Consider the following 19,964-nt stretch of genomic DNA (forward strand, 5'->3'; position numbering starts at 1 on the left):
TATTTTTTCTGCACTAAAATATGTGGAGAGTCAATGTATATAATTCCGTTCAATTTAATTCTCTGTTTTGAACTGATCTTAAAGTAGAGCTCACTTTCCTTTTTAATAAGCCACTGAAGTAATGTTCTGTGTCATCACTGACAATATATCTAGCAATAGTTTCGACATGTACTTGAACTATCCGACTGACTTAATTAGATCCTGCTTATTGCTGTGAAATAAATGGACAGAAAATTGCTGTTCAATTCTCAAACCCATGAGGAAATACAGCCGAATGGATGGTCTACTGAGGGGGTCAGTTAAACCTTGGCAGAGCTGCAGCAATGCCAAAAATTAGGTCTAACTTCACCAAACTAATGGATCGCTCTACATTTTAAAGGAACTTGAACTGGCACCACTCGAGTAACTCTTTGAGCTCATAGGCTCATCACCACACAGCTGTCAGTTGACAATGAAAACTGCCATACTCTATTGAGGATAGGGAATGGCTGTTTTTACTCCCAGGGACAGCCATTCAAAGAATGTTGCAAGCACTTTCAAGGAAAAAGCTCCGTATTTAGAGGGATTTTTATTGTACATGATTAAAGTCTGCATACATGCATCTTGTCACATGAAGTCCTAGAAATTACCTTTGTAGGTAAGTATCTTGGTGCTGATTACCTTATTTGACAAACCCCATTCAGAAGTTTGCACTGTAATAATTCTTGCTAGAATCTCTTTGTAAGGTTTGACAGGCTACACTGTTTGCTAGGTCGTATAAGCAAGCAAAACTAATTTTAAAAAATACGTTCATACACCTCATATTGTTAGAAATATGTATATGTGGGGGTGCATAGATGGGCTTTGGGTCACCCCTCTCAAGTCACTAGTCTGTATGAGTGCCAGTTACACTCTGTTTCATTCATGACCGCAAACATCATATATCAATGGGTCCACATACTTCAGCTATTGCTCTGTGAACAATGGCATTTGTCTGCTCACATGTTCACATCCACTTGAAAATGAGTGTGCTTCAGTGGCAGGGCTGGTGGGTTTTCCATTTTTTCCTTTATAGGTCCCCTTTTATTTATTTCTTTTTCCTCTATTTTCATTTTTCTAGCATGCTACAACTCATTTCCTCTGCATTGTGCTGCAATGATCATCATGGAATGGTATTGTCCAAGGAGTATCATTGTTTTACCATTCCAAAATGACCAACACATTAGTTCTAAATGTGCCAGTCATTCTGTAACTTTAAAATAAGAAAACACTGTGTACAATATCAATACAAGATGGCCATCTGCTGCTCTGTTAAACTTTATTTGTTACTGCAAACATATATCTGCCAAGTTTAGGCCGCAGCATGTTTTCTTTTTTCTTCATTTAATTTATCTTGCATAGATTTTGTGTTTTATTGTCTTTGTGTACATGGGTAAATGTAGAAACGAGCTAGCATTGTGGATGAATGAATTTATGAGTGACAGAGAACATGTTTGATAGCTTAGTCAATGACTAAACCCACCACTGCATGATGAGGCACTTTCGATTATAACCATATCTGCTTGCATTGTCAATTGTTGCCTTTACATGTTAATGTAGCATAGTTCAGTGTTATAAATGTATCTGTGTGCTAGCGGTTGTACTGCGAGATGTTCACCTATATGGTTGCATAAATTAAATAAACTACACAGAATTTAGGAAAAAGGAAGATAAAGTATGGATCAAGATTAATTTTGGCTTAATAAATTAAGCCTAGTAAAAGCTATATTCAAGTACAACCAATGATTTTCATTGTCTCTATTGTCATACGTTAATATGTTTTAGTTCCATTTATCCTATTGCTTAATTTACAAAATTAAAAAATATAAAATGTAAAATTTCCTCATGCTGCAATTTTGGTATTGTACCAAATATTTATTTATTTATTTATTTATTATTACACACGATTTGAGCCTAACTTGTCTAGCAGTTACATTTTATCAGATTTTTAAAAAAAACCATATTAGGAAAAAATATAACTGAAGAGTGATCTGTACAAAAAAAACAGTGTACTGCTAAACACTTCTAAACAAAAACAATTCTAATTAAAAATTCCAAAATATATCCTTTCATTTGAATTTTATTTTATGGGGCATAGTTACAGAAGTTTCATCAACATAGTAGGCACCATACATTTATAGAATAGTAATCCTAAAAACACATCTGTAGAGCTTAGAAGAAACATAACATAGCATTCCATTATAAAAACGTACTAAACAACTTTAACCCTACTTCTTGACAAATTCATAAGAGAGTAATTAGAATTAGAAATGTTATTCCCATTTATAATTCACATGTACTCCATGCCTAGCTCCTGGTACAAATTATTATTTATAATTTATAAAGAATATAGACTAAAACCTAAACCAATCTTAGGCTTTGGCTTAGTCTTAATATTTATTCGATCAACCAAAAGTAGATTATTCAAGATACACCGAAAGAAACAAGTGAAGTGGAAAAACAGGAATGTTAAAAACATCTACAATAAAATGAATGAATGACTAAATTCAAGGAAGTAAAAGATCTAAAAATCAATAAAAGAATAACAATGTGTTGTTCAAATAGGCTTGCAATCTCTGACAAGCGCTATACGAGAGATATGGAGCTCATATCAAAAAACAAACAATTCATAACACATGTAGCTCTCTGAATAATACACATTTAAATCATCATACTTCTTCTTAGAGCTAAAGTGCACTACAAAAAACTAGCAACTAAGTGACATGTATCATACAGTTCTGATAAAAAGAACAGAGCAGCCCTACACTTTGAAAATGTATGCCTGCACATCAATGGTAATAAAAACCTCATTTTGAACAACATATAATATTGACAAAAAAATACAAAATGCTGTAAAGTTTGGCTAGAATGCTCATCACATGGGCAAATACCGATAGGAGTATTGGCTCAGTGGAAAGCATATTAACCAACTAAAGGAATCTAACCTGAATCTAGCAAATAAAGTTATCTCGTACACATTTTCCAAGTATAATAAATAAGGGGCAATCGTTGGCACAATCTGAATGATACAATAGTCCCTAACCGTGGGTTTGGAAACTTCCATTAGTTCCCTAGAGGCCTGTCTAGGCTCGACAAAGCTATCCTGAACCCAATATGTGTTCTTTTTCATGATAGTCTCCGGGTACTCCAACAAATGTGCACAGCCAAGGGCTGAAAAGCAATCCTTGACATATATTAGCCAGGGGATTGCCAGCCTGCGCTCACAATAAAAGCAATCTCTAATAACTTCCCAATTAAGATCAGCTTCCTCATTTGACCATAGTGAGCACCAGAAAACCAAAGGGGCAGCGTTAATGGTGTCCTGCATGTACTCCATGCCTAGCTTCTGGTACAAGCAAAAATGCAGGGATGAGGAAGGGACGTCCAGTAACCGACGACAAAATCTATTATTTTCCAACTGTATGACACCCACGTCCTTGCATTCCCAAATACCCATTCCATAAGTCAAAATTGGCAGACATTTCCGGTTGTATATCTCCACAATCGGAGAAATAGTTTTTTTACCAACGGTCATGGCGAGTGAAAAAGTTAGTGCCTACAGCTCGAGTATTGTTATGTTTCATAGGGTACCCCAATATAGGCTTGAGTAGTCCCCTAACCCTTCACCTACATTTAACTTACACTACATATCAGGTTCTGGTATTGACCTTTTACCTAGTTAAGCACTGGATAAAATGGCATGTGGTTTTCCCTGAAAACTAGCCTCATTAATTATGCATGAAGATTCACAGAATCACAGTAGGATTACCATCTTCTGCATTATAACTATTTATAAGGGTCATCCCTTCCGTCATCCTCGGCTGACATGACACAGCAAGGTAGAATCCCCTGAGGATACCTTTTGGGCATATATACACCATATCTTTGCCAAGACAGGCAGAGAAGAAAGACTTCCATGCTGACACACTGACGCAAGACGCTGAGGTTCCTGCACGCAGACAATCCAGCTCGCAGTGGTATGACATCCCTCACAGGATGTCCATCTCAAGATCAAGTTGGGGTCCCACATCCTCTCACTTCAGGTAGTGGGGTTGGCTTCAGCCAGGGGGATTCTTGGCTCTACATCTATATACATGCTAGGTACACTTAGGTACATCTAGTTAGGGTTGCATCGTAGTATGCATTATTATTGTCACGTATTTATATGCTTGCCTATGTTCATTGTTTTTAGCACTATGGAAGGAATTTACCATCCATTTACTCTGTTGGTGCTTATAATCATTTATATCTGTTTCTGTCTTATGGCTGTTTCAGCACACCTATTTTACTCTAGAATGACGCTGGTTCAATAAATGCTTATTGAAAATGTCCCCACCATTTATTTTGTGTATCTCTCTGAGACAAAGTGAGCACAAGTGATTGAGAGAAAAGTATTGTACTGTCTCCACGATCCCTGATGGGACAGAGTTGTCATGTTCGATAGTTGCCAAAAACTATTCTCTCCTTGGTAAGAGGAGTTTACAGTGGCACTGTGAGCTAGCTAGGTATACAGGCGAACATACCCGGTGGGGGTGCCTGGAATCAGTCTGGACATCAATCCCACAGTCTATGTTGTCTAAATGCGCAGATCCTATATAGGTATATAGGAACTGCATGACAGTATATCGAACAATCGTATTGCTGATGCAAGTGGACCAGGAACACCTCTCATCGAAGTCCATATCCAGGTAAGAAAACTAGCTTACCCAAAAATCATTCTTGCCATCAATATTTAGGATACCGGTTTTACTATTTCTAGGACCGCAGACCATTGTAAATGTTTTATTCAGGTTTGTCTCCAGGTCCAGTCCTCTCATAAAACTAACATAACTGGAGATATAACTCTTGAGACCATTAGCTGTCCTTGCCAGAAAAACTGCATCATCTGAGTATAAGAGCGCAGGCACAGCCTTTTGCTCAACAAAGTGAACATCAGCCCCAACAGATACCAATACTCTTTCCAGGTCATTTAAACCAATCAAACGTTAATGAATTGCCTTAATAATCTTAACATAAATCTAAAAAGGATCTAAAACAATTAAAAAGTCTATAACAAGTTATGTCATTTTGCGGAACTACTAGAAAATGGTGTACAACATCAGGAGATACTGTTTCAAAATCATTAAAAAGGGAGTGCAAATAATATTTTGTGCCTCTGATAACACTGGGCAAAAGAGAAGCATGTGATCTAAATCTTGGATACCCTCATTACACAACTAATATATACATTCCTCTTTTTTTTCATTTTTCCATGCGCCCTTTATGATTCTTAAGGGTAGCAAATTCAATCTCATTCATAGGATCATTCTTCACACCCCATGATCTAAGTACATATGGTTGGGCTGCTTTTTCCTTACAAGTACAACAATTTTTTTTTTGTACTCATCTCACCAATAAACATCTGTGGATCTTATGAAGGGGACCCTTATTTACAAGAAACTTTACCTGGACGACGCTACCTGCCGACTGGGTGAGCAGGGATAACGCCGACTCGTCTTGTGGCCTCCCCGTGTCCCTGGAGGGATTGACCGCCATATCGCCTTCTAACAACTTGCAGCACCCGCTTCGCGGGTGCCGCTGCGCGGCATTTGGCGTGGGGTCGAGGCTGCAGGGGTGCCGGTGAGTGCCCGGAAGGAGGAGGGAACAACTGCGGGTGGTAACAGAGGGCGCGTGCTGCAGGGACTCTCTAGACCAGGAGTCCCTGCGCTGCACAGGTGTGCATGGCCGCGCCCCCAGCAAGACACGCCCCCGGCCGACCAAGCTTTAAACGTGAAGAATCTCTGAGTGCTGTGGGAGCCTTATTTACAAGAAACTTTACCTGGACGCCGCTACCTGCCGACTGGGTGAGCAGGGATAACGCCGACTCGTCTTGTGGCCTCCCCGTGTCCCTGGAGGGATTGACCGCCATATCGCCTTCTAACAACTTGCAGCACCCGCTTCGCGGGTGCCGCTGCGCGGCATTTGGCGTGGGGTCGAGGCTGCAGGGGTGCCGGTGAGTGCCCGGAAGGAGGAGGGAACAACTGCGGGTGGTAACAGAGGGCGCGTGCTGCAGGGACTCTCTAGACCAGGAGTCCCTGCGCTGCACAGGTGTGCACGGCCGCGCACCCAGCAAGACACGCCCCCGGCCGACCAAGCTTTAAACGTGAAGAATCTCTGAGTGCTGTGGGACCCTTATTTACAAGAAACTTTACCTGGACGCCGCTACCTGCCGACTGGGTGAGCAGGGATAACGCCGACTCGTCTTGTGGCCTCCCCGTGTCCCTGGAGGGATTGACCGCCATATCGCCTTCTAACAACTTGCAGCACCCGCTTCGCGGGTGCCGCTGCGCGGCATTTGGCGTGGGGTCGAGGCTGCAGGGGTGCCGGTGAGTGCCCGGAAGGAGGAGGGAACAACTGCGGGTGGTAACAGAGGGCGCGTGCTGCAGGGACTCTCTAGACCAGGAGTCCCTGCGCTGCACAGGTGTGCACGGCCGCGCACCCAGCAAGACACGCCCCCGGCCGACCAAGCTTTAAACGTGAAGAATCTCTGAGTGCTGTGGGACCCTTATTTACAAGAAACTTTACCTGGACGCCGCTATCTGCCGACTGGGTGAGCAGGGATAACGCCGACTCGTCTTGTGGCCTCCCTGTGTCCCTGGAGGGATTGACCGCCATATCGCCTTCTAACAACTTGCAGCACCCGCTTCGCGGGTGCCGCTGCGCGGCATTTGGCGTGGGGTCGAGGCTTCAGGGGTGCCGGTGAGTGCCCGGAAGGAGGAGGGAACAACTGCGGGTGGTAACAGAGGGCGCGTGCTGCAGGGACTCTCTAGACCAGGAGTCCCTGCGCTGCACAGGTGTGCACGGCCGCGCCCCCAGCAAGACCCGCCCCCGGCCGCAACGCCTCCTTTAAGAACAGTGTTCTTCCGCTCAGCGGGACGCGAGCGGGACGCCGAGCGAAGCCCGGGCAAAGGGCAGGCCCTCTGTGGCCCTCAGAGGCCAGAAGAGGCTGGACTGGGCCATAAACCCTAGTCGGTTATACTTAGCTTCCTTTTGCTGTTACTGATAGGAAATATAGGCCATGAACTGCCGCGAATCCAGAAGTATGGCCACTGTAGGAGCTAAAAAACTTACCGGAACCTTGGATGATTTTATTACCCGCACTCATGCGTTAATTGACGAGGGAATAACATTAATGGATAGGAGAGTGTCCCAAGACCTGGCCATGGCCAAGCGATCCTCCCTGGGACTTATTGCACAGGCACAGACACCCAACACTGATTCTCGGACAGATATACAGGCCCTAGTTCATAGCACTGGAGAGACTGGGGATCTTGATGCCTCAAACACTTTACAGGACCTGGAGGCTTCTCCTAACCTTCATCTCCTAACAGAGAGTGGAGTGCAACAATGTGAGTTAAACACCTCTAACAACATATCCGTTACAAAAGAAAGGGGCCGGATAGAAGGGGCTATCCCTAAGCAAATTCGAAAGACCAATAAACCATCAATTCCTAAAGGAAAGAAGGTTCGAATTCCCCCTAACCTCCCTAACATGGATAAATTGCCAGTAGTTTTACCCAGTTCCACAGGGGGACCGCATGCTATTAAGAGTGGTTTACCCTTGAGCCTTCCAGACGACACTATTATCGATCAAAGTCTGGAGGAAATTTTGGAGCTGACCGGGGAAGTTGGTAATTTAGCAAAATCACCATTACAGGAGGGGTATGGTTCAAGCACGAATAACACCACTATTTTGAATATGTTAAAAGTATTGCTGGAACCCATAGAGGCTAGACTACGCTGCCTGGAAACTGTCCTAAAAAACATACACAAGGATATAAGTGCCCCTAGTTTTACCTTGAATAACAAAATTGCCCAGGTTACCATTCCACCTAAAACGGCCAATAAGCCTTCGGTGGCTGTTACCAGATCGCTGGAGACCATAAATGTGGCCCCCAAGAAACCCAGTAACACTCCAAACCAGGTTGGCACCACAACAAAGGCCCCCGTAACTGACCAAACTCAGACAACAACTAAAATTAATCCAACCGCTCAGGCTACATTAAGTGATCGCTTATCACAGCCTTTAAATCTTGATGCACCCGACAGAGCCAAGGGCATGGCCCGCAGAAACATTCACCTTCCTCCTGATGCCTGCCCCTACGTGATTATTCTCACTGGTGTCACCGAAATCCCTCCATCAGAAGTAGAATCGTATCAGGCTCTTAAAAACAAAGTATGTCACTGGCTATCCAAAAACTATCCCCTCCCGCCAAACATACCGAGCAATATTCTAATGATTGAGAGAGCTCCGTGGGTGGGAGGCAACAGAAAAAACCTACAAGGGGACTGCGTAGTGGTCACTTTCGAGAATACGGAGATTGTAGATTTTATTTGTAGTAGTGGATCCCCTAGATTCCAGACGAGTACGGTGGCTGCTAGACCTCTTTCCTATTTTTATCTCCCACAAAATCAAGCTGACAACCGATGGAGCTGGTTAAAAGGACCATATGACAGTAAATTCAGACAGAGACTTAATCCCCCCTGGGAAATACAATCCCTTGGGTGGGAGGAGGGGTGGGATGCGGGATGGAACCTGGTAAGGAGCAGAAGAGGTAGACCGCATCAAGGCGGCCCTCTTGCTGGTCCACATCACAGCCAACCTTATCATTACCACCAGCTTACAAATGGTCTAGATAATCCCTTGCACTTTCCAATGGCCAATCGCTTTGAATGCCTGTCAACCACAGACTGGGTTGACTGACAAACACAGGGCTCGTCATTTGGACGGAGTTACCAGATTATTCCTATTCAACCAGGTAAGGTTGTTGCCACGGAGGACTCGACTAAATCAAACTTTTCTCCTACGCCTGATAAAGGCCCAGTGGAGGGCGAGCGCCGGGGTGCGCTTACCCCTCCTAACGCAGATTCACCATATTGTAAATTTCTCACCTGGAATGTGGCGGGTTTAAATGTAAAGGCTTTAGACCCCATATGGCAAGGGTTCGTAAAACAATACGACGTCCTGGCAATCCAAGAAACATGGGACACCACTACAAGTTTTTCACTGGATGGTTTCCGCAGTTTTTCTACTCCAGCAGTCCCAGGAGCAAGAGGGAGAGCAAAGGGTGGCCTACTTACACTGTGTTCTCTGGACTTGGTGGGGGTTTTTAAAAAACTAGATTCCGCACCCATGAACACGTTAGTTGTGGAGTGGACTCTATCTGACTCAAACATTTTCTTGCTTATCAATTTTTATAATTCCAAGGAGGTTTCTTATGCGAATGAGCATTTGACCTCCTTGTTAGACTTCCTGTCAGTCTATAGACAAGATTGCATTTCCGTCCCAGAGATGGTCATCCTGGGTGATTTTAACATTCATCCTTGTGAGGGAGATTGTTTTAACGATAGATATGGGGGTTTACCGACTGAGGGCATTCCCCATTTTGAACACACGAATGAGGGTGAGTGTCTCGAGACTTTCCTTGCGAACCTAAACCTATTTGAAATTGAGCAGGGCAAAAATGAACCCAGAGCCCCAACTTTTATAGGGAGAGACGCCAACACCGTCATAGACTATATTTTTGTATCATCCGGGGCCCTGTTAAAGGCATGTGAGTATAGGGTTGTTACTGCTAGTTTCAGTGATCATCATCCTGTCCTCTTAATGCTGGACCTAGACTGTTTCCGGATTAGTAGATTGACAAGTGTGGCAGCTTCAAAAGTCTTGACGACTAAGGACCAGGGGAGGCGTCTTAATTGGGGGATGATTGTCCCTGATCAATTCTTCCAAACATTAGCCCAAGAGTCGGAGGCTAACTTGGCAGTGTGCTTAGATCCAACTGCCCTTGGCCCTGATGTTGTGGCTGCATATGAGGAAATATGTGCAAGGATCTCTAAGAACTTGGAGCCAAGGCCAGGCGCACTAAGAAGATTTATAAATGGTTCAACAAGGATTGCTCGCTAAAACACAGTGCCCTGTTGAAAGCTCTAAAACATAAACCCAGAGACAGGCCCTTAGTGGCTAACCTAAGGAAGGAATACAAAATTGCAGTCACTAATCGCAAAACCCAAATTAAGGAGGAAGCTTGGGATAGTTTACTATCCATTGATGTATTGAGAGATAGCAAAAAGTTTTGGGCCATTGTGAATCAGCATTTTTTTTCCGAGGATGGGAAAACCGATATGGACTGTGTGATCGAAGACGATAGATGGCTAGGCCACTTCAAACAGATTTACGAATCCACAGCATTAACTTCACCAGTCAGTGCCCATGTTATATCCCACCTGGTTATGGAGTTTAATACCACCGAGGTTGAAAGGGCGATTAAAGACACAAGTAAACACAAGGGCCCCGGGACCTGATGGTGTCCCCGCAGATCTCTACATCCAGTATCCGCAATTTTGGTCAAAAATATTAACCAATGTTTTTAATGCGATACCTGCAGCTGGTTTTCCTTCCTCCTGGTCTACCTCTATTATTGTGCCCATTTTCAAGAAAGAGAATAGGGGGGACCCTGCCTGCTACAGGCCAATCTCCCTGTTGGACTCTGCCGTTAAGATCTTGGGCAGAGTCATCTTGCAAAGAATGGGGGATTGGCTAGTGGAGAGCGGGACCCTTTCGGAACTACAGTATGGTTTCAGAGCACATAGAGGGACCATGGACCAATGTTTAAACCTCCACCTTATTATTAGCAAATACACCGTGGCGAAGGGGGGGCTTCTTTATCTAGGATTTATGGACTTATCTTCTGCTTTTGATTTGGTTAACCGTTCAAAACTGTGGATTATTTTGCGTGACTTGGGTTTGGACAGTACTTTGGTTAATTTTTTGCACGACCTCCATCAAAATCTGTTCGCCTCGGTTAGGGTAGCAAGGGAAGGAAGATGCACAGCGAAGTTTAGGTCAGGGAGAGGGGTCAGACAAGGCTGCATTCTGGCCCCTCTCCTCTTCACACTGTATATTAACTCTTTGGGGAAATCCCTGAACTCAGCTACCTTGGACATACCGCGTATGGGGGGGCTACCTATTCCGGTCCTCCTATACGCGGATGACGCTGTTCTTATAGCTCGGACTGGTACGGGCCTGCAAAGATTATTAGATCATTTTGGTGGTTTCATGGAAGCCTTGGACCTAAAGATCAACACTGCTAAATCTCATGTTATGGTTACAGGTTCACGGAAGAAATACATGAAGGTTAGGTCCTTCAGCTGTAACAATTCTCCTATTTCGACGGTACCCTTTTTTTGCTATTTAGGAGTCACCTTTGACGAGAAAGGAACTTGGGGTGCCCAACTGAAACTAAAGGAGAATGGCGTAAGCAGATCTACCACAGCTCTTATGCATTTCGCTAAAAAATTGGGTTCGAGACCCATGGAAGCCATAACTCGTATTTATAGAGCCAAATGTGTGAAAATTGCATCCTATGGGGCAGATATTTGGGGCTACGTTTCAGCCCCAGGCATCCAAATCGTAGAAAACAACTTTATACGAGCCTTGTTATCACTCCCGAAATCATCTCCCACATATTCGATCCATAACGAAATAGGCTTGGGATATGTCACTGATCTCTTAAAAATGTCCCCACTGTTATGTTGGATTAAAACTTGGACAAATGAGGAGATCACATTGAACCATTGCATTCTCAAAGATTGTATGACTTTGGATAAAGCAGATAGCATACCGTGGCTAGCGTATGTTAGAGCGGCATGCGCTAGGCTGGGGCGCCCGGATATGTACTCTTTTCCACAGAATCTCAAGAAAGAGGATGTAAGGTGGGTCAAGCAGCACTTTCGAAATATGTTGGAAGCTGAGAGGGAAACGGTTGAGCTTTGTAAACCAATGGTAAGATCATTTTACCAACTTTCGTCGTCTATGGCCATGGAACCTTATTTAAAATATGTAACCAAACCATATCATCGTTTCCTACTTATAAGGTTCAGGTTCAACCTGATACATCTCGTGCTTGGCTCGTATACAAAGTGGGGCATTCCAGAAGACTCCCCGCCCTGCACCTGCGATTTCTTTTCCACACAGGATACTCTGCACCTAGTTATGCTTTGTGAACATTATTTGGTGGCCCGTAAAAAATTTCTTTTCCCTATCCTGAAAGATTTAAACTTTGCTCAGGTACGGCCGGCTCTATTATACTTACAGTTGTTGAACTCGGTACAGGTCACATATGGTGTAGCTTGTTTTTTGGTAGCAGCCGTTAGACAAAATAAAACCAGACTGGCCCTAGAAATCAACCACCAAACCTGACACTTGCAAATATGGTACTCCTTATATCTCTAACATGTTTTTTTATCTAGGATTTGCAATCACTTTTATACTTGTTTAATTGAATTTTAACCTTGTTTTATGTACTCTGTATTGCTTTTATGGTTTTAATTTACCGAATAAAGTTCTTTGACTGACTGACTGACTTATGAAGCCGCTTATACAATCTGTGGGGAAGGAGGCACCCGGCTTACCACGTATGTTTCCGTTGGTCGACCAGTCCCTTATTTAGTATGGGTATCTGGTGTAATCATTGGACGAAAGTATATAGTTGTAGGTTATGCCCCCAGCTCATAAAAGGATGCCAAAGATTGGTAGATTTTTCCTCTGCTCCATCATATTCCAGACGGGCCATAGCAAGAGAGACCTTAAGCCAGTCTTCTCTATTGGGTGGTTGGGGGTCCTTCCATCTCTTACATATTTCTCTTCGTGCAAGCAAAACCAAGTATAACAGTAGTCCTCTTTGCTGCTGTGACGCCTTTCTACAAAATAAGCCGTCATCTCCAAAGAAAATCAGTGACAAGTTAACCTCGATGATAGATTTAAACACATCTTTAAGAATGTCTCTGATTTCCCTCCAGAAGGTCTTTATTTCTGGGCACTCGAAAAATATATGGAGATCATTAGCTAAGGGAAGCTTGCACCTTTGACATTTCGGGGTTGGCGCTGGGGCAAATTTCGCAATTCTTGCTGGGGTGTAATAAAGCCTATTAATAACAAAGAAGTGGTTCTTTTTTAAAGCCGCAGGTTTAATATATTTATGCAGCAGCTTCAATGATGGCTCAAATAGTGCTTCTATTGTTGGCTCAAGGGGGGACAACTCCCATATTCTAATCGATGAGGGGGTTTTCGGGTCTACAGCTTCTAGGGCTAGGTAGTACCACACCGATATCTCTTTTTTTATTACATGGGCAGAGTGACATAGCCTTTCTATCTCCCAATTTCCTCTTACTTGCTCTTTCTCTGCCTCAAACCACGAAGCCACCTGTAGGAATTTGAACCTAGAGAGACCGGTGCCAATCCTAGACCTCAAAACCTCCCAGGGGAGAATCCCCTCTGGGTCTGCCAATTCCGACCAAATTGTGATTCCAGCCCTCTTAATAGATAAAGCCAACCTGTCCATTAGGCAATGAGGTGTCCCAGGGGAATCCCAGATAGGGGCATAATGTGAATAATACCCTATCCCCCATGTAGTTCTTAGTTTATGCCAAAGAACTAGGGCTGCCCTTAGGACCTTTAGGCAAACTTTTTTGAAGTACTTTGGAGCACCAAACTTGTGTAAAAAGGCCTCTTCTCTTCCTCCCCCTCCTTCCGCTCTTGCCATTTCACCCAACAGTCTCCCCCACGCCGACTCTTCAGGTCTCATCAGTAGCGTACGGATAGATTTAAACTGGAAAGCTACTGCATACCTGCTTATATCCGGGAGTGCCAGGCCCCCCTTAGCAAGTCTACGCCTCAGCTTTTTCCAAGACAGTCTGGTACCCTTATCTCCCCAGATGAAGCTCCCTATCTTGCTCTGGATTTTATTTATTAAGTTTTGGGGGAAAGTTAGAGGAATAGCGGAAAAAAACGTAAGAGAGCTTTGGGAGAATGATCATCTTCACCAGATTAACTTTCCCGTATATGGTCAAAGGGAGGTTCCTCCATCTAGAGAAAAGGCGATCGATTTCCTTGATTACTCTGGTCAAATTTACGAGGGGGACTCTTACCAGATCTTTAACTATGTAGATACCCAAGTATCTTAGTTCTGAAGAGTCGGCTCCTCCCCATTGATCAACATTCCAGCCCATCACCTCCGTCTTGGATTTATTTACCAGATAACCTGCCAGTGCCCCAAATTCCTCCGTAATTGACTCTAAACGGGAAATAGCCACTCCGGGATTGTTTGTGTATACTGTCAGGTCGTCAGCATACAGGGCTAATTTGGAGCTGTAAAGTTGAGATTTAAAGGGATAGATGTCATTATCCAGTCTAATGGCTTGTGCTAGTGGTTCAATATAAATATTGAACAAAAGTGGGGAAATCTGGCAACCCTGTCGAGTCCCTCTCTGGATCTTAAAGCTTGAGGTGAGTATCCCATTCAGAAGGATACGGGCAGATGCGCCTTGATAGCAATTTTTCAGGGTTTGGATAAAAATTGGGCCAAACCCTAGTGCTGCCAATACCTCCCATAAATAGACCCAGCAAACTCTATCAAATGCTTTGGCCGCATCCAGGGCTATTATAGCCAGAGGATCAGATCTTGTAATGGCCAGATCGATGTTACCTATCATTAATTGAGTTTGTTCTTGGATCTGCCTGCCTCCTACAAAGCCCTTTTGGTCCGAATGAACCAACTTGGGGTCCAACTTCGCCAATCTCCCTGCCAATATGCCCATAAAGATCTTGTAATCGGCATTAAGCAGGGAGATTGGTCGGTACGAATCAGCTCTAAGTGGGTCTTTACCAGGTTTAAGAATCAAGACTATAGTTGCTTCTTTCCAAGACTCCGGAACCTTACCACCGGGACTATAGACCGAGTTAAACAAAGAAGCCAAGGCGGGGGTCAGTTCTTCAGCCAGAAGTTTGTATATTTCATTTGGGAGTGAGTCCATACCGGCAGCCTTTTTGTTCTTACATTTATTGATTTGCCCACTTATCTCTTCTATGGTAATAGGGGCCTCTAATTTATTTCTACAGTCCTCTGTTATAAAAGGAAGAGACTTTGTACTTAACCAAGCTTGAACTGAGCAAGGGGAGGGCTCCAGGTCCTCTTTATATAAATCTGAAAAAAGGGAAAGTAGGCAAGATTGCAAATCTTCAAATCTACTTGAAGTCTCCCCCGTGGTGTTTATTATCAGTCTCTTGATGTTATTTTTCGCTCTATCTATTCTGGACTTCCAAGCAAGAAGAGCCCCTGCTCTCTCCCCATACTCAAAATTCTGCATATTCCTTGCATGCCACTGTGCCCTGCACTTTGCTTCTAGCTTACCTCTATACTCCCGTCTTACGTCATCTAATTCTTTTAAAACTTGCGGTAATTGATCTGAGTCCCCTGGGGGTAGTCTGTTCCTTTCCCTCTCCAACTGACTTATTTTCTCCTCAGCTGATTTTAGGGCACTAGCTTCAGATCTGTTTTTAAAACAGATGTGGCTATGGAGACTACCTCTCAGATTGGCATTATAGGCGTCCCATATAAAATCCATTAACGTAGATCCCCTGTTTAACTCAAAAAAGTCAATAGAGGAGATCTTGACAGCCTTAATAATCTCGGGGTCGGACAACATAGCTCTATTTAATGTCCATCTTGACTGTAGTACCGTCCCCTTAGCTCTGTAGGCAAACTGAATTGGCGCATGATCTGAAAGATGGCTGGGCTTGACTAATATCTCCTCGATGTCGTTGAGGGATGGTGTATCTGCCAGAACGTAATCAATCCGGGAGGAATGTCCATACTTTTTACTATAAAACGTAAATTCCTGTAAATCTCCTTTCTTTGCCCTCCAAACGTCTGCCAAGTCTAAATCCTGCAGCATATTAATAAAAGCTCAACGAGATTTTGGAGCGCCAATATGGTAACTCAGGTTAGATCTGTCCCTAACCGGGTCAAGGAGGAAATTAAAGTCACCTCCAATAACAAATGGAGGTGTTGCCAATGTTAGAATCGACTGGAGTTTACCAATATATGTGGGATCGTCTATGTTTGGGCCATAATATGACACACAGGTTAAGTTAGTATTATCAACCATCAGGTTTGCCACTAACCACCTCCCAGATGTGTCTGTCAGGCAGTTTTTTATAGAGCAATGTAAGCCCTGTTTCACCAAAATCGCCACCCCTCTATTGTGGGATGACTGCTGAGAAGTACAAAAGCAGTCTATCCAGGGGACCCTAGAGAAAAATAGGGAACTTTCTTTTTGGCTCAGGTGAGTCTCCTGTAAAATGCAGACCTGAGCAGAAGAGAGTTCAAGGTACTTTAAAATCAGCCTTGGTCTGCGGGGGCACCTTAACCCATTAACGTTCCAGGAGGTGAAGATTATCCTTCTACCCCCTGTGCCACGGTTTAAGACCATTTAAGTTGTGTCCAATCCTTAGACCAAGAGCTCCCAAAACTTATACTTAATGTGAGATGAGGTTCATTTTTTTTATTTTGTACCCTCTGCTCCCCCCCCCCGTGCCCACCCAACCACCCTCACCCCTACCTCCCCTGTGCCCCCCTCTACCATGAGGAACCCTCCCTTCCAATAGGCGAGCCTAATCGACCCCTATCCCCCCCTGGACCAATAATCAAAAGCTTATATCTGCTGATTAGTTCTAACTTGGGATCACGTTAAAGATTATTATTGACTTACATACCCTACTCCTACTGAGGTTACTTTACATAAAACTCCGGACCTACATCCCTTTGCTACTTTCTTTGCTACTTTTAATCCTCTCTATTAGGGCGTCCGCTTCTTCTCCGGTTTTTATTTGGTACATTTGGTTGTTCCACATTACTCGGAGATGAGCGGGGAACTTCAGCTGGACCTTAGCTCTACTACTTTTCAATTCCTCCATTTTTTTCCCCAACTCCCATTGCCTTGAGGCAGTCGCATGAGAAATGTCGGATCTAATTTGGAAGGAAAAAGGGGTAGATCCCCTGTAGTTGATGGAGCCCTCTTTGAGAGCGGAGGACAAAATCAATTCTTTTACTGAATAAGTTAAAAAGTTAACCAGTATTTTCCTCGGCTTTGATTTAGCCAGGTTCCTCCTAAAGGGATCTCGATGAACTCTCTGGATGTCATGAACAAGGTCAATCTCTGGAGCACCTATCAAGACTGTCTCCTTTAAGAGAGTGATGATGAATCCCTTTAAGTCGGTACCCTCCAGAGCTTCTGGAACATTCAGGAGTCTTAAATTATTCCGACGGGAATAATTTTCCAGTCGTTCTATATCATCCCTGAGGTCCTTGTTCTGGGCTGATAGCTTAGTAAGCTCCGCGATAGTTGAATTAATTGTGTCCTTAATTTTTGGGATCTCTGTCTCTATTGCGTCAGTTCTTGGAGAGACCTCATCCAGTCTGTTAGAAAGGACTTCACAAGAAGCTTGAATGGCTGCCTGATTTGTCTCAGAGATGGTAAATCTTTTTGATAGTTCTGCTTGATTCAGCTCGGATACCTTAAACCTATTGGAAAGTTCCTCTTTAATTCCGAGCAAAATGTCAGCCAAGGAATGCGGCTCTGTTCCTGAAGTTACCGAATACGGAGCCAAGTCTGGAGTTACTATTGCTGAGCCAATGGCCATAGCTATGTCAATACCATCTAAGGTACCTGGTAGAGTTTTCGCACCTGCCGAGGCAGAAGAAGCAATGCTAGGGTCCCCAGTTTGGAAAGTCCCCTCACCTACTGTCTGAGTTCCATGTAGAGCTAGGAGGGAATATCTATTAATAAGAGGTATGGCGGGGCACACCTCAACAGACACTGAAGTTGTCTCGAGGGTAGGTGAACCCTTCCCCTTCCCCGCTGGTGGTTGAGTAGCTGGCGCTGAGTCAGATTTAATCACTTTTGGGCGAGCACTGACTAAGGTGGTAAGAGCAGAGGGTACGGAAGCGGTAGTACTCGTGCTTGAAGAAGACATGACCTTGTAAAATATTTTAAGAGAGGGGGTGATTTTAACCCTTGAGGCGGAGCTCTTTTTGCCTTTCACACCTCCCTTACTGTTGTCTGTCTCTTTACTCTTAATCTCAACCCCCCCTCTATAACTCCTCTATCCATTGTACCCCTCCGTATCACTTCAGATATAACTGGAGGGTGAGGGAGGGATAACCAGGCTTGTCAATGCTTGAAGCGCAAATGACTCTCGTCCGGAGGGTGTATCTATTTGCTTTAAGTATATTGCCTTTTCTTACTTCCAGCTTCTTAATTTCGCCCAAGCCTGACTCCGACTCCGACTCCAGCCCTACTTCCATGCAATCATCGAGGAGATGATAGCAAGAAAAGGTTGCAATCAATCAATCAATCAGGATTCTTATAAAGTGCGACTACTCACAGTTAGGGTCTCAAGGCGCTGAGTGAATCTGCAGTTTAGTCGAAGAGCCAGGTTGCATAGATTGCTAAATATGTTCAAAATGCATGGTAAACTATTTTCCTGGGAAAGGCTAACATTAGCACTCAGTTGAGCTATGATGAAACAGTGTTTAAAACATTGTCATAAACCACTGTTGTATATTATAGAATTACAGATGTTAAAGTTATTACAAGTCCTAGTTCTATGACCTGTCTGTTTCTATTCAACCTAACTCTATTATTAAATACTTCATATGTTAAAATGTAGTTACTGTTTTTCAGGCTTGGTTGGAAATGATAAATTATGTATCTTGGTGTAGACAATTATTATTAACTGACTTTGATATAATGTAACTCCAGAGCTGGATTTCCGCTGTGCTTGTTGCTGGATCACTGGTAAATATAACATCCTAATTTTAAAGCAGTGCGCACTTTAAGATGTCCTGAGGCAGTAAGTGAAAATAACTAATTTAAATACGCTAATTATGCAATGACATGGTCTGCTGAGCTGTTATCTGCCAGGAAAATGGCATGCAGCTATGTCCTGCAGTTAAGAGCTTCAGGCACAAGCACAGATACGGAAACAGGCATTGCCTGGTTCATATCCTTACCGAGCCTGACACACGCACAATTAGCCTTTGATATGTTGGGGCACATCTGTTATGTTTTTGCAAAATAAACATATTTTGTAAGGGCTCGGAAGCCATCTGTTTTTCTGGAAGCGGGGTGAATGAAAACTTGCTGCGAAACCACGCTCATATACAATAACATTGCTTTTGGTTTGAAAATACTTAAAAATGTAATGTACTGAACAAACTAGTATATGTACAGTTCATGTTCAAACACACGTGGCACTTATGTATTCACAATGTCCAACACTCTAGCACAGGCTTCTCAAGGAGTAGCTCGGAAGGTACTAGTAGCTCTCTAGCTACATGGAAGTAGGTCGCTTCCTCCTATTTACTCTGCCCTTGTGAATAGGGGCAGTGTCAAATTCAATGGGTGTTGCGGTGGAACGCCCACCACAACACCCACTACATGCCCCTTTCATGCTAAACACAGCGTGAAAGGGGGCCTTATTCACAAGGCAGCATTAAGCCACGTTAAGTGGCTTAGCGCTGCCTTGTGAATAAGGCGAGGCCGCTATCGCCACCACAACATCACTGAAAGTGACGTTGTGGTGGCGGTAGGAGCTTGTGAATATGCCCCAAAATATATAGAATGATACATTTTTACTGCACGCAAATGCAGAAAACCGTGGTTTCGAGATACAGTAGACCAATAATACAAGTAATTTGCAATGTACACAACCCCATATTTAAACCTGTGTGCAGAAGAGGAACTTGTTGCCACATTCCTTAGCTTTTCATTCATAGTAAAAATACTATCGAAAATCAAGATTAGCTATTATGTGAAAAATGATTCTATATGTTAAAAAATATGATTTAATGCAAGATACTTTAACTTAAAAATGTAACGCTTCCAATTCTGTCAAGTTTCAGAAAATTATATTAGTACAAGTAGCAGTTTTTAAGATTCTAGCTACACTAATTATAAATATAAAAAATCAGTAATCTGCCACTGTTTGGCATCCAATGTTTGCCTCCAGGTTGAAAGTCTGACACTTAATAAATCTTTGCAGAGACCTGCCATTCCTTTTCTTA

General features: G+C 43.4%; 1 protein-coding gene across 3 annotated transcripts in view; it reads right to left on the bottom strand.

Moving 5' to 3' along the window:
- Positions 1-19,964, bottom strand: part of LRRN3 (leucine rich repeat neuronal 3) — a 325,597-nt gene that overhangs the window by 260,698 nt on the left and 44,935 nt on the right. The window lies entirely within an intron of this gene.

Source organism: Triturus cristatus, chromosome 4_1 (genome assembly GCF_964204655.1).
Source record: "Triturus cristatus chromosome 4_1, aTriCri1.1, whole genome shotgun sequence".
Taxonomy (NCBI): Eukaryota; Metazoa; Chordata; class Amphibia; order Caudata; family Salamandridae; genus Triturus; species Triturus cristatus.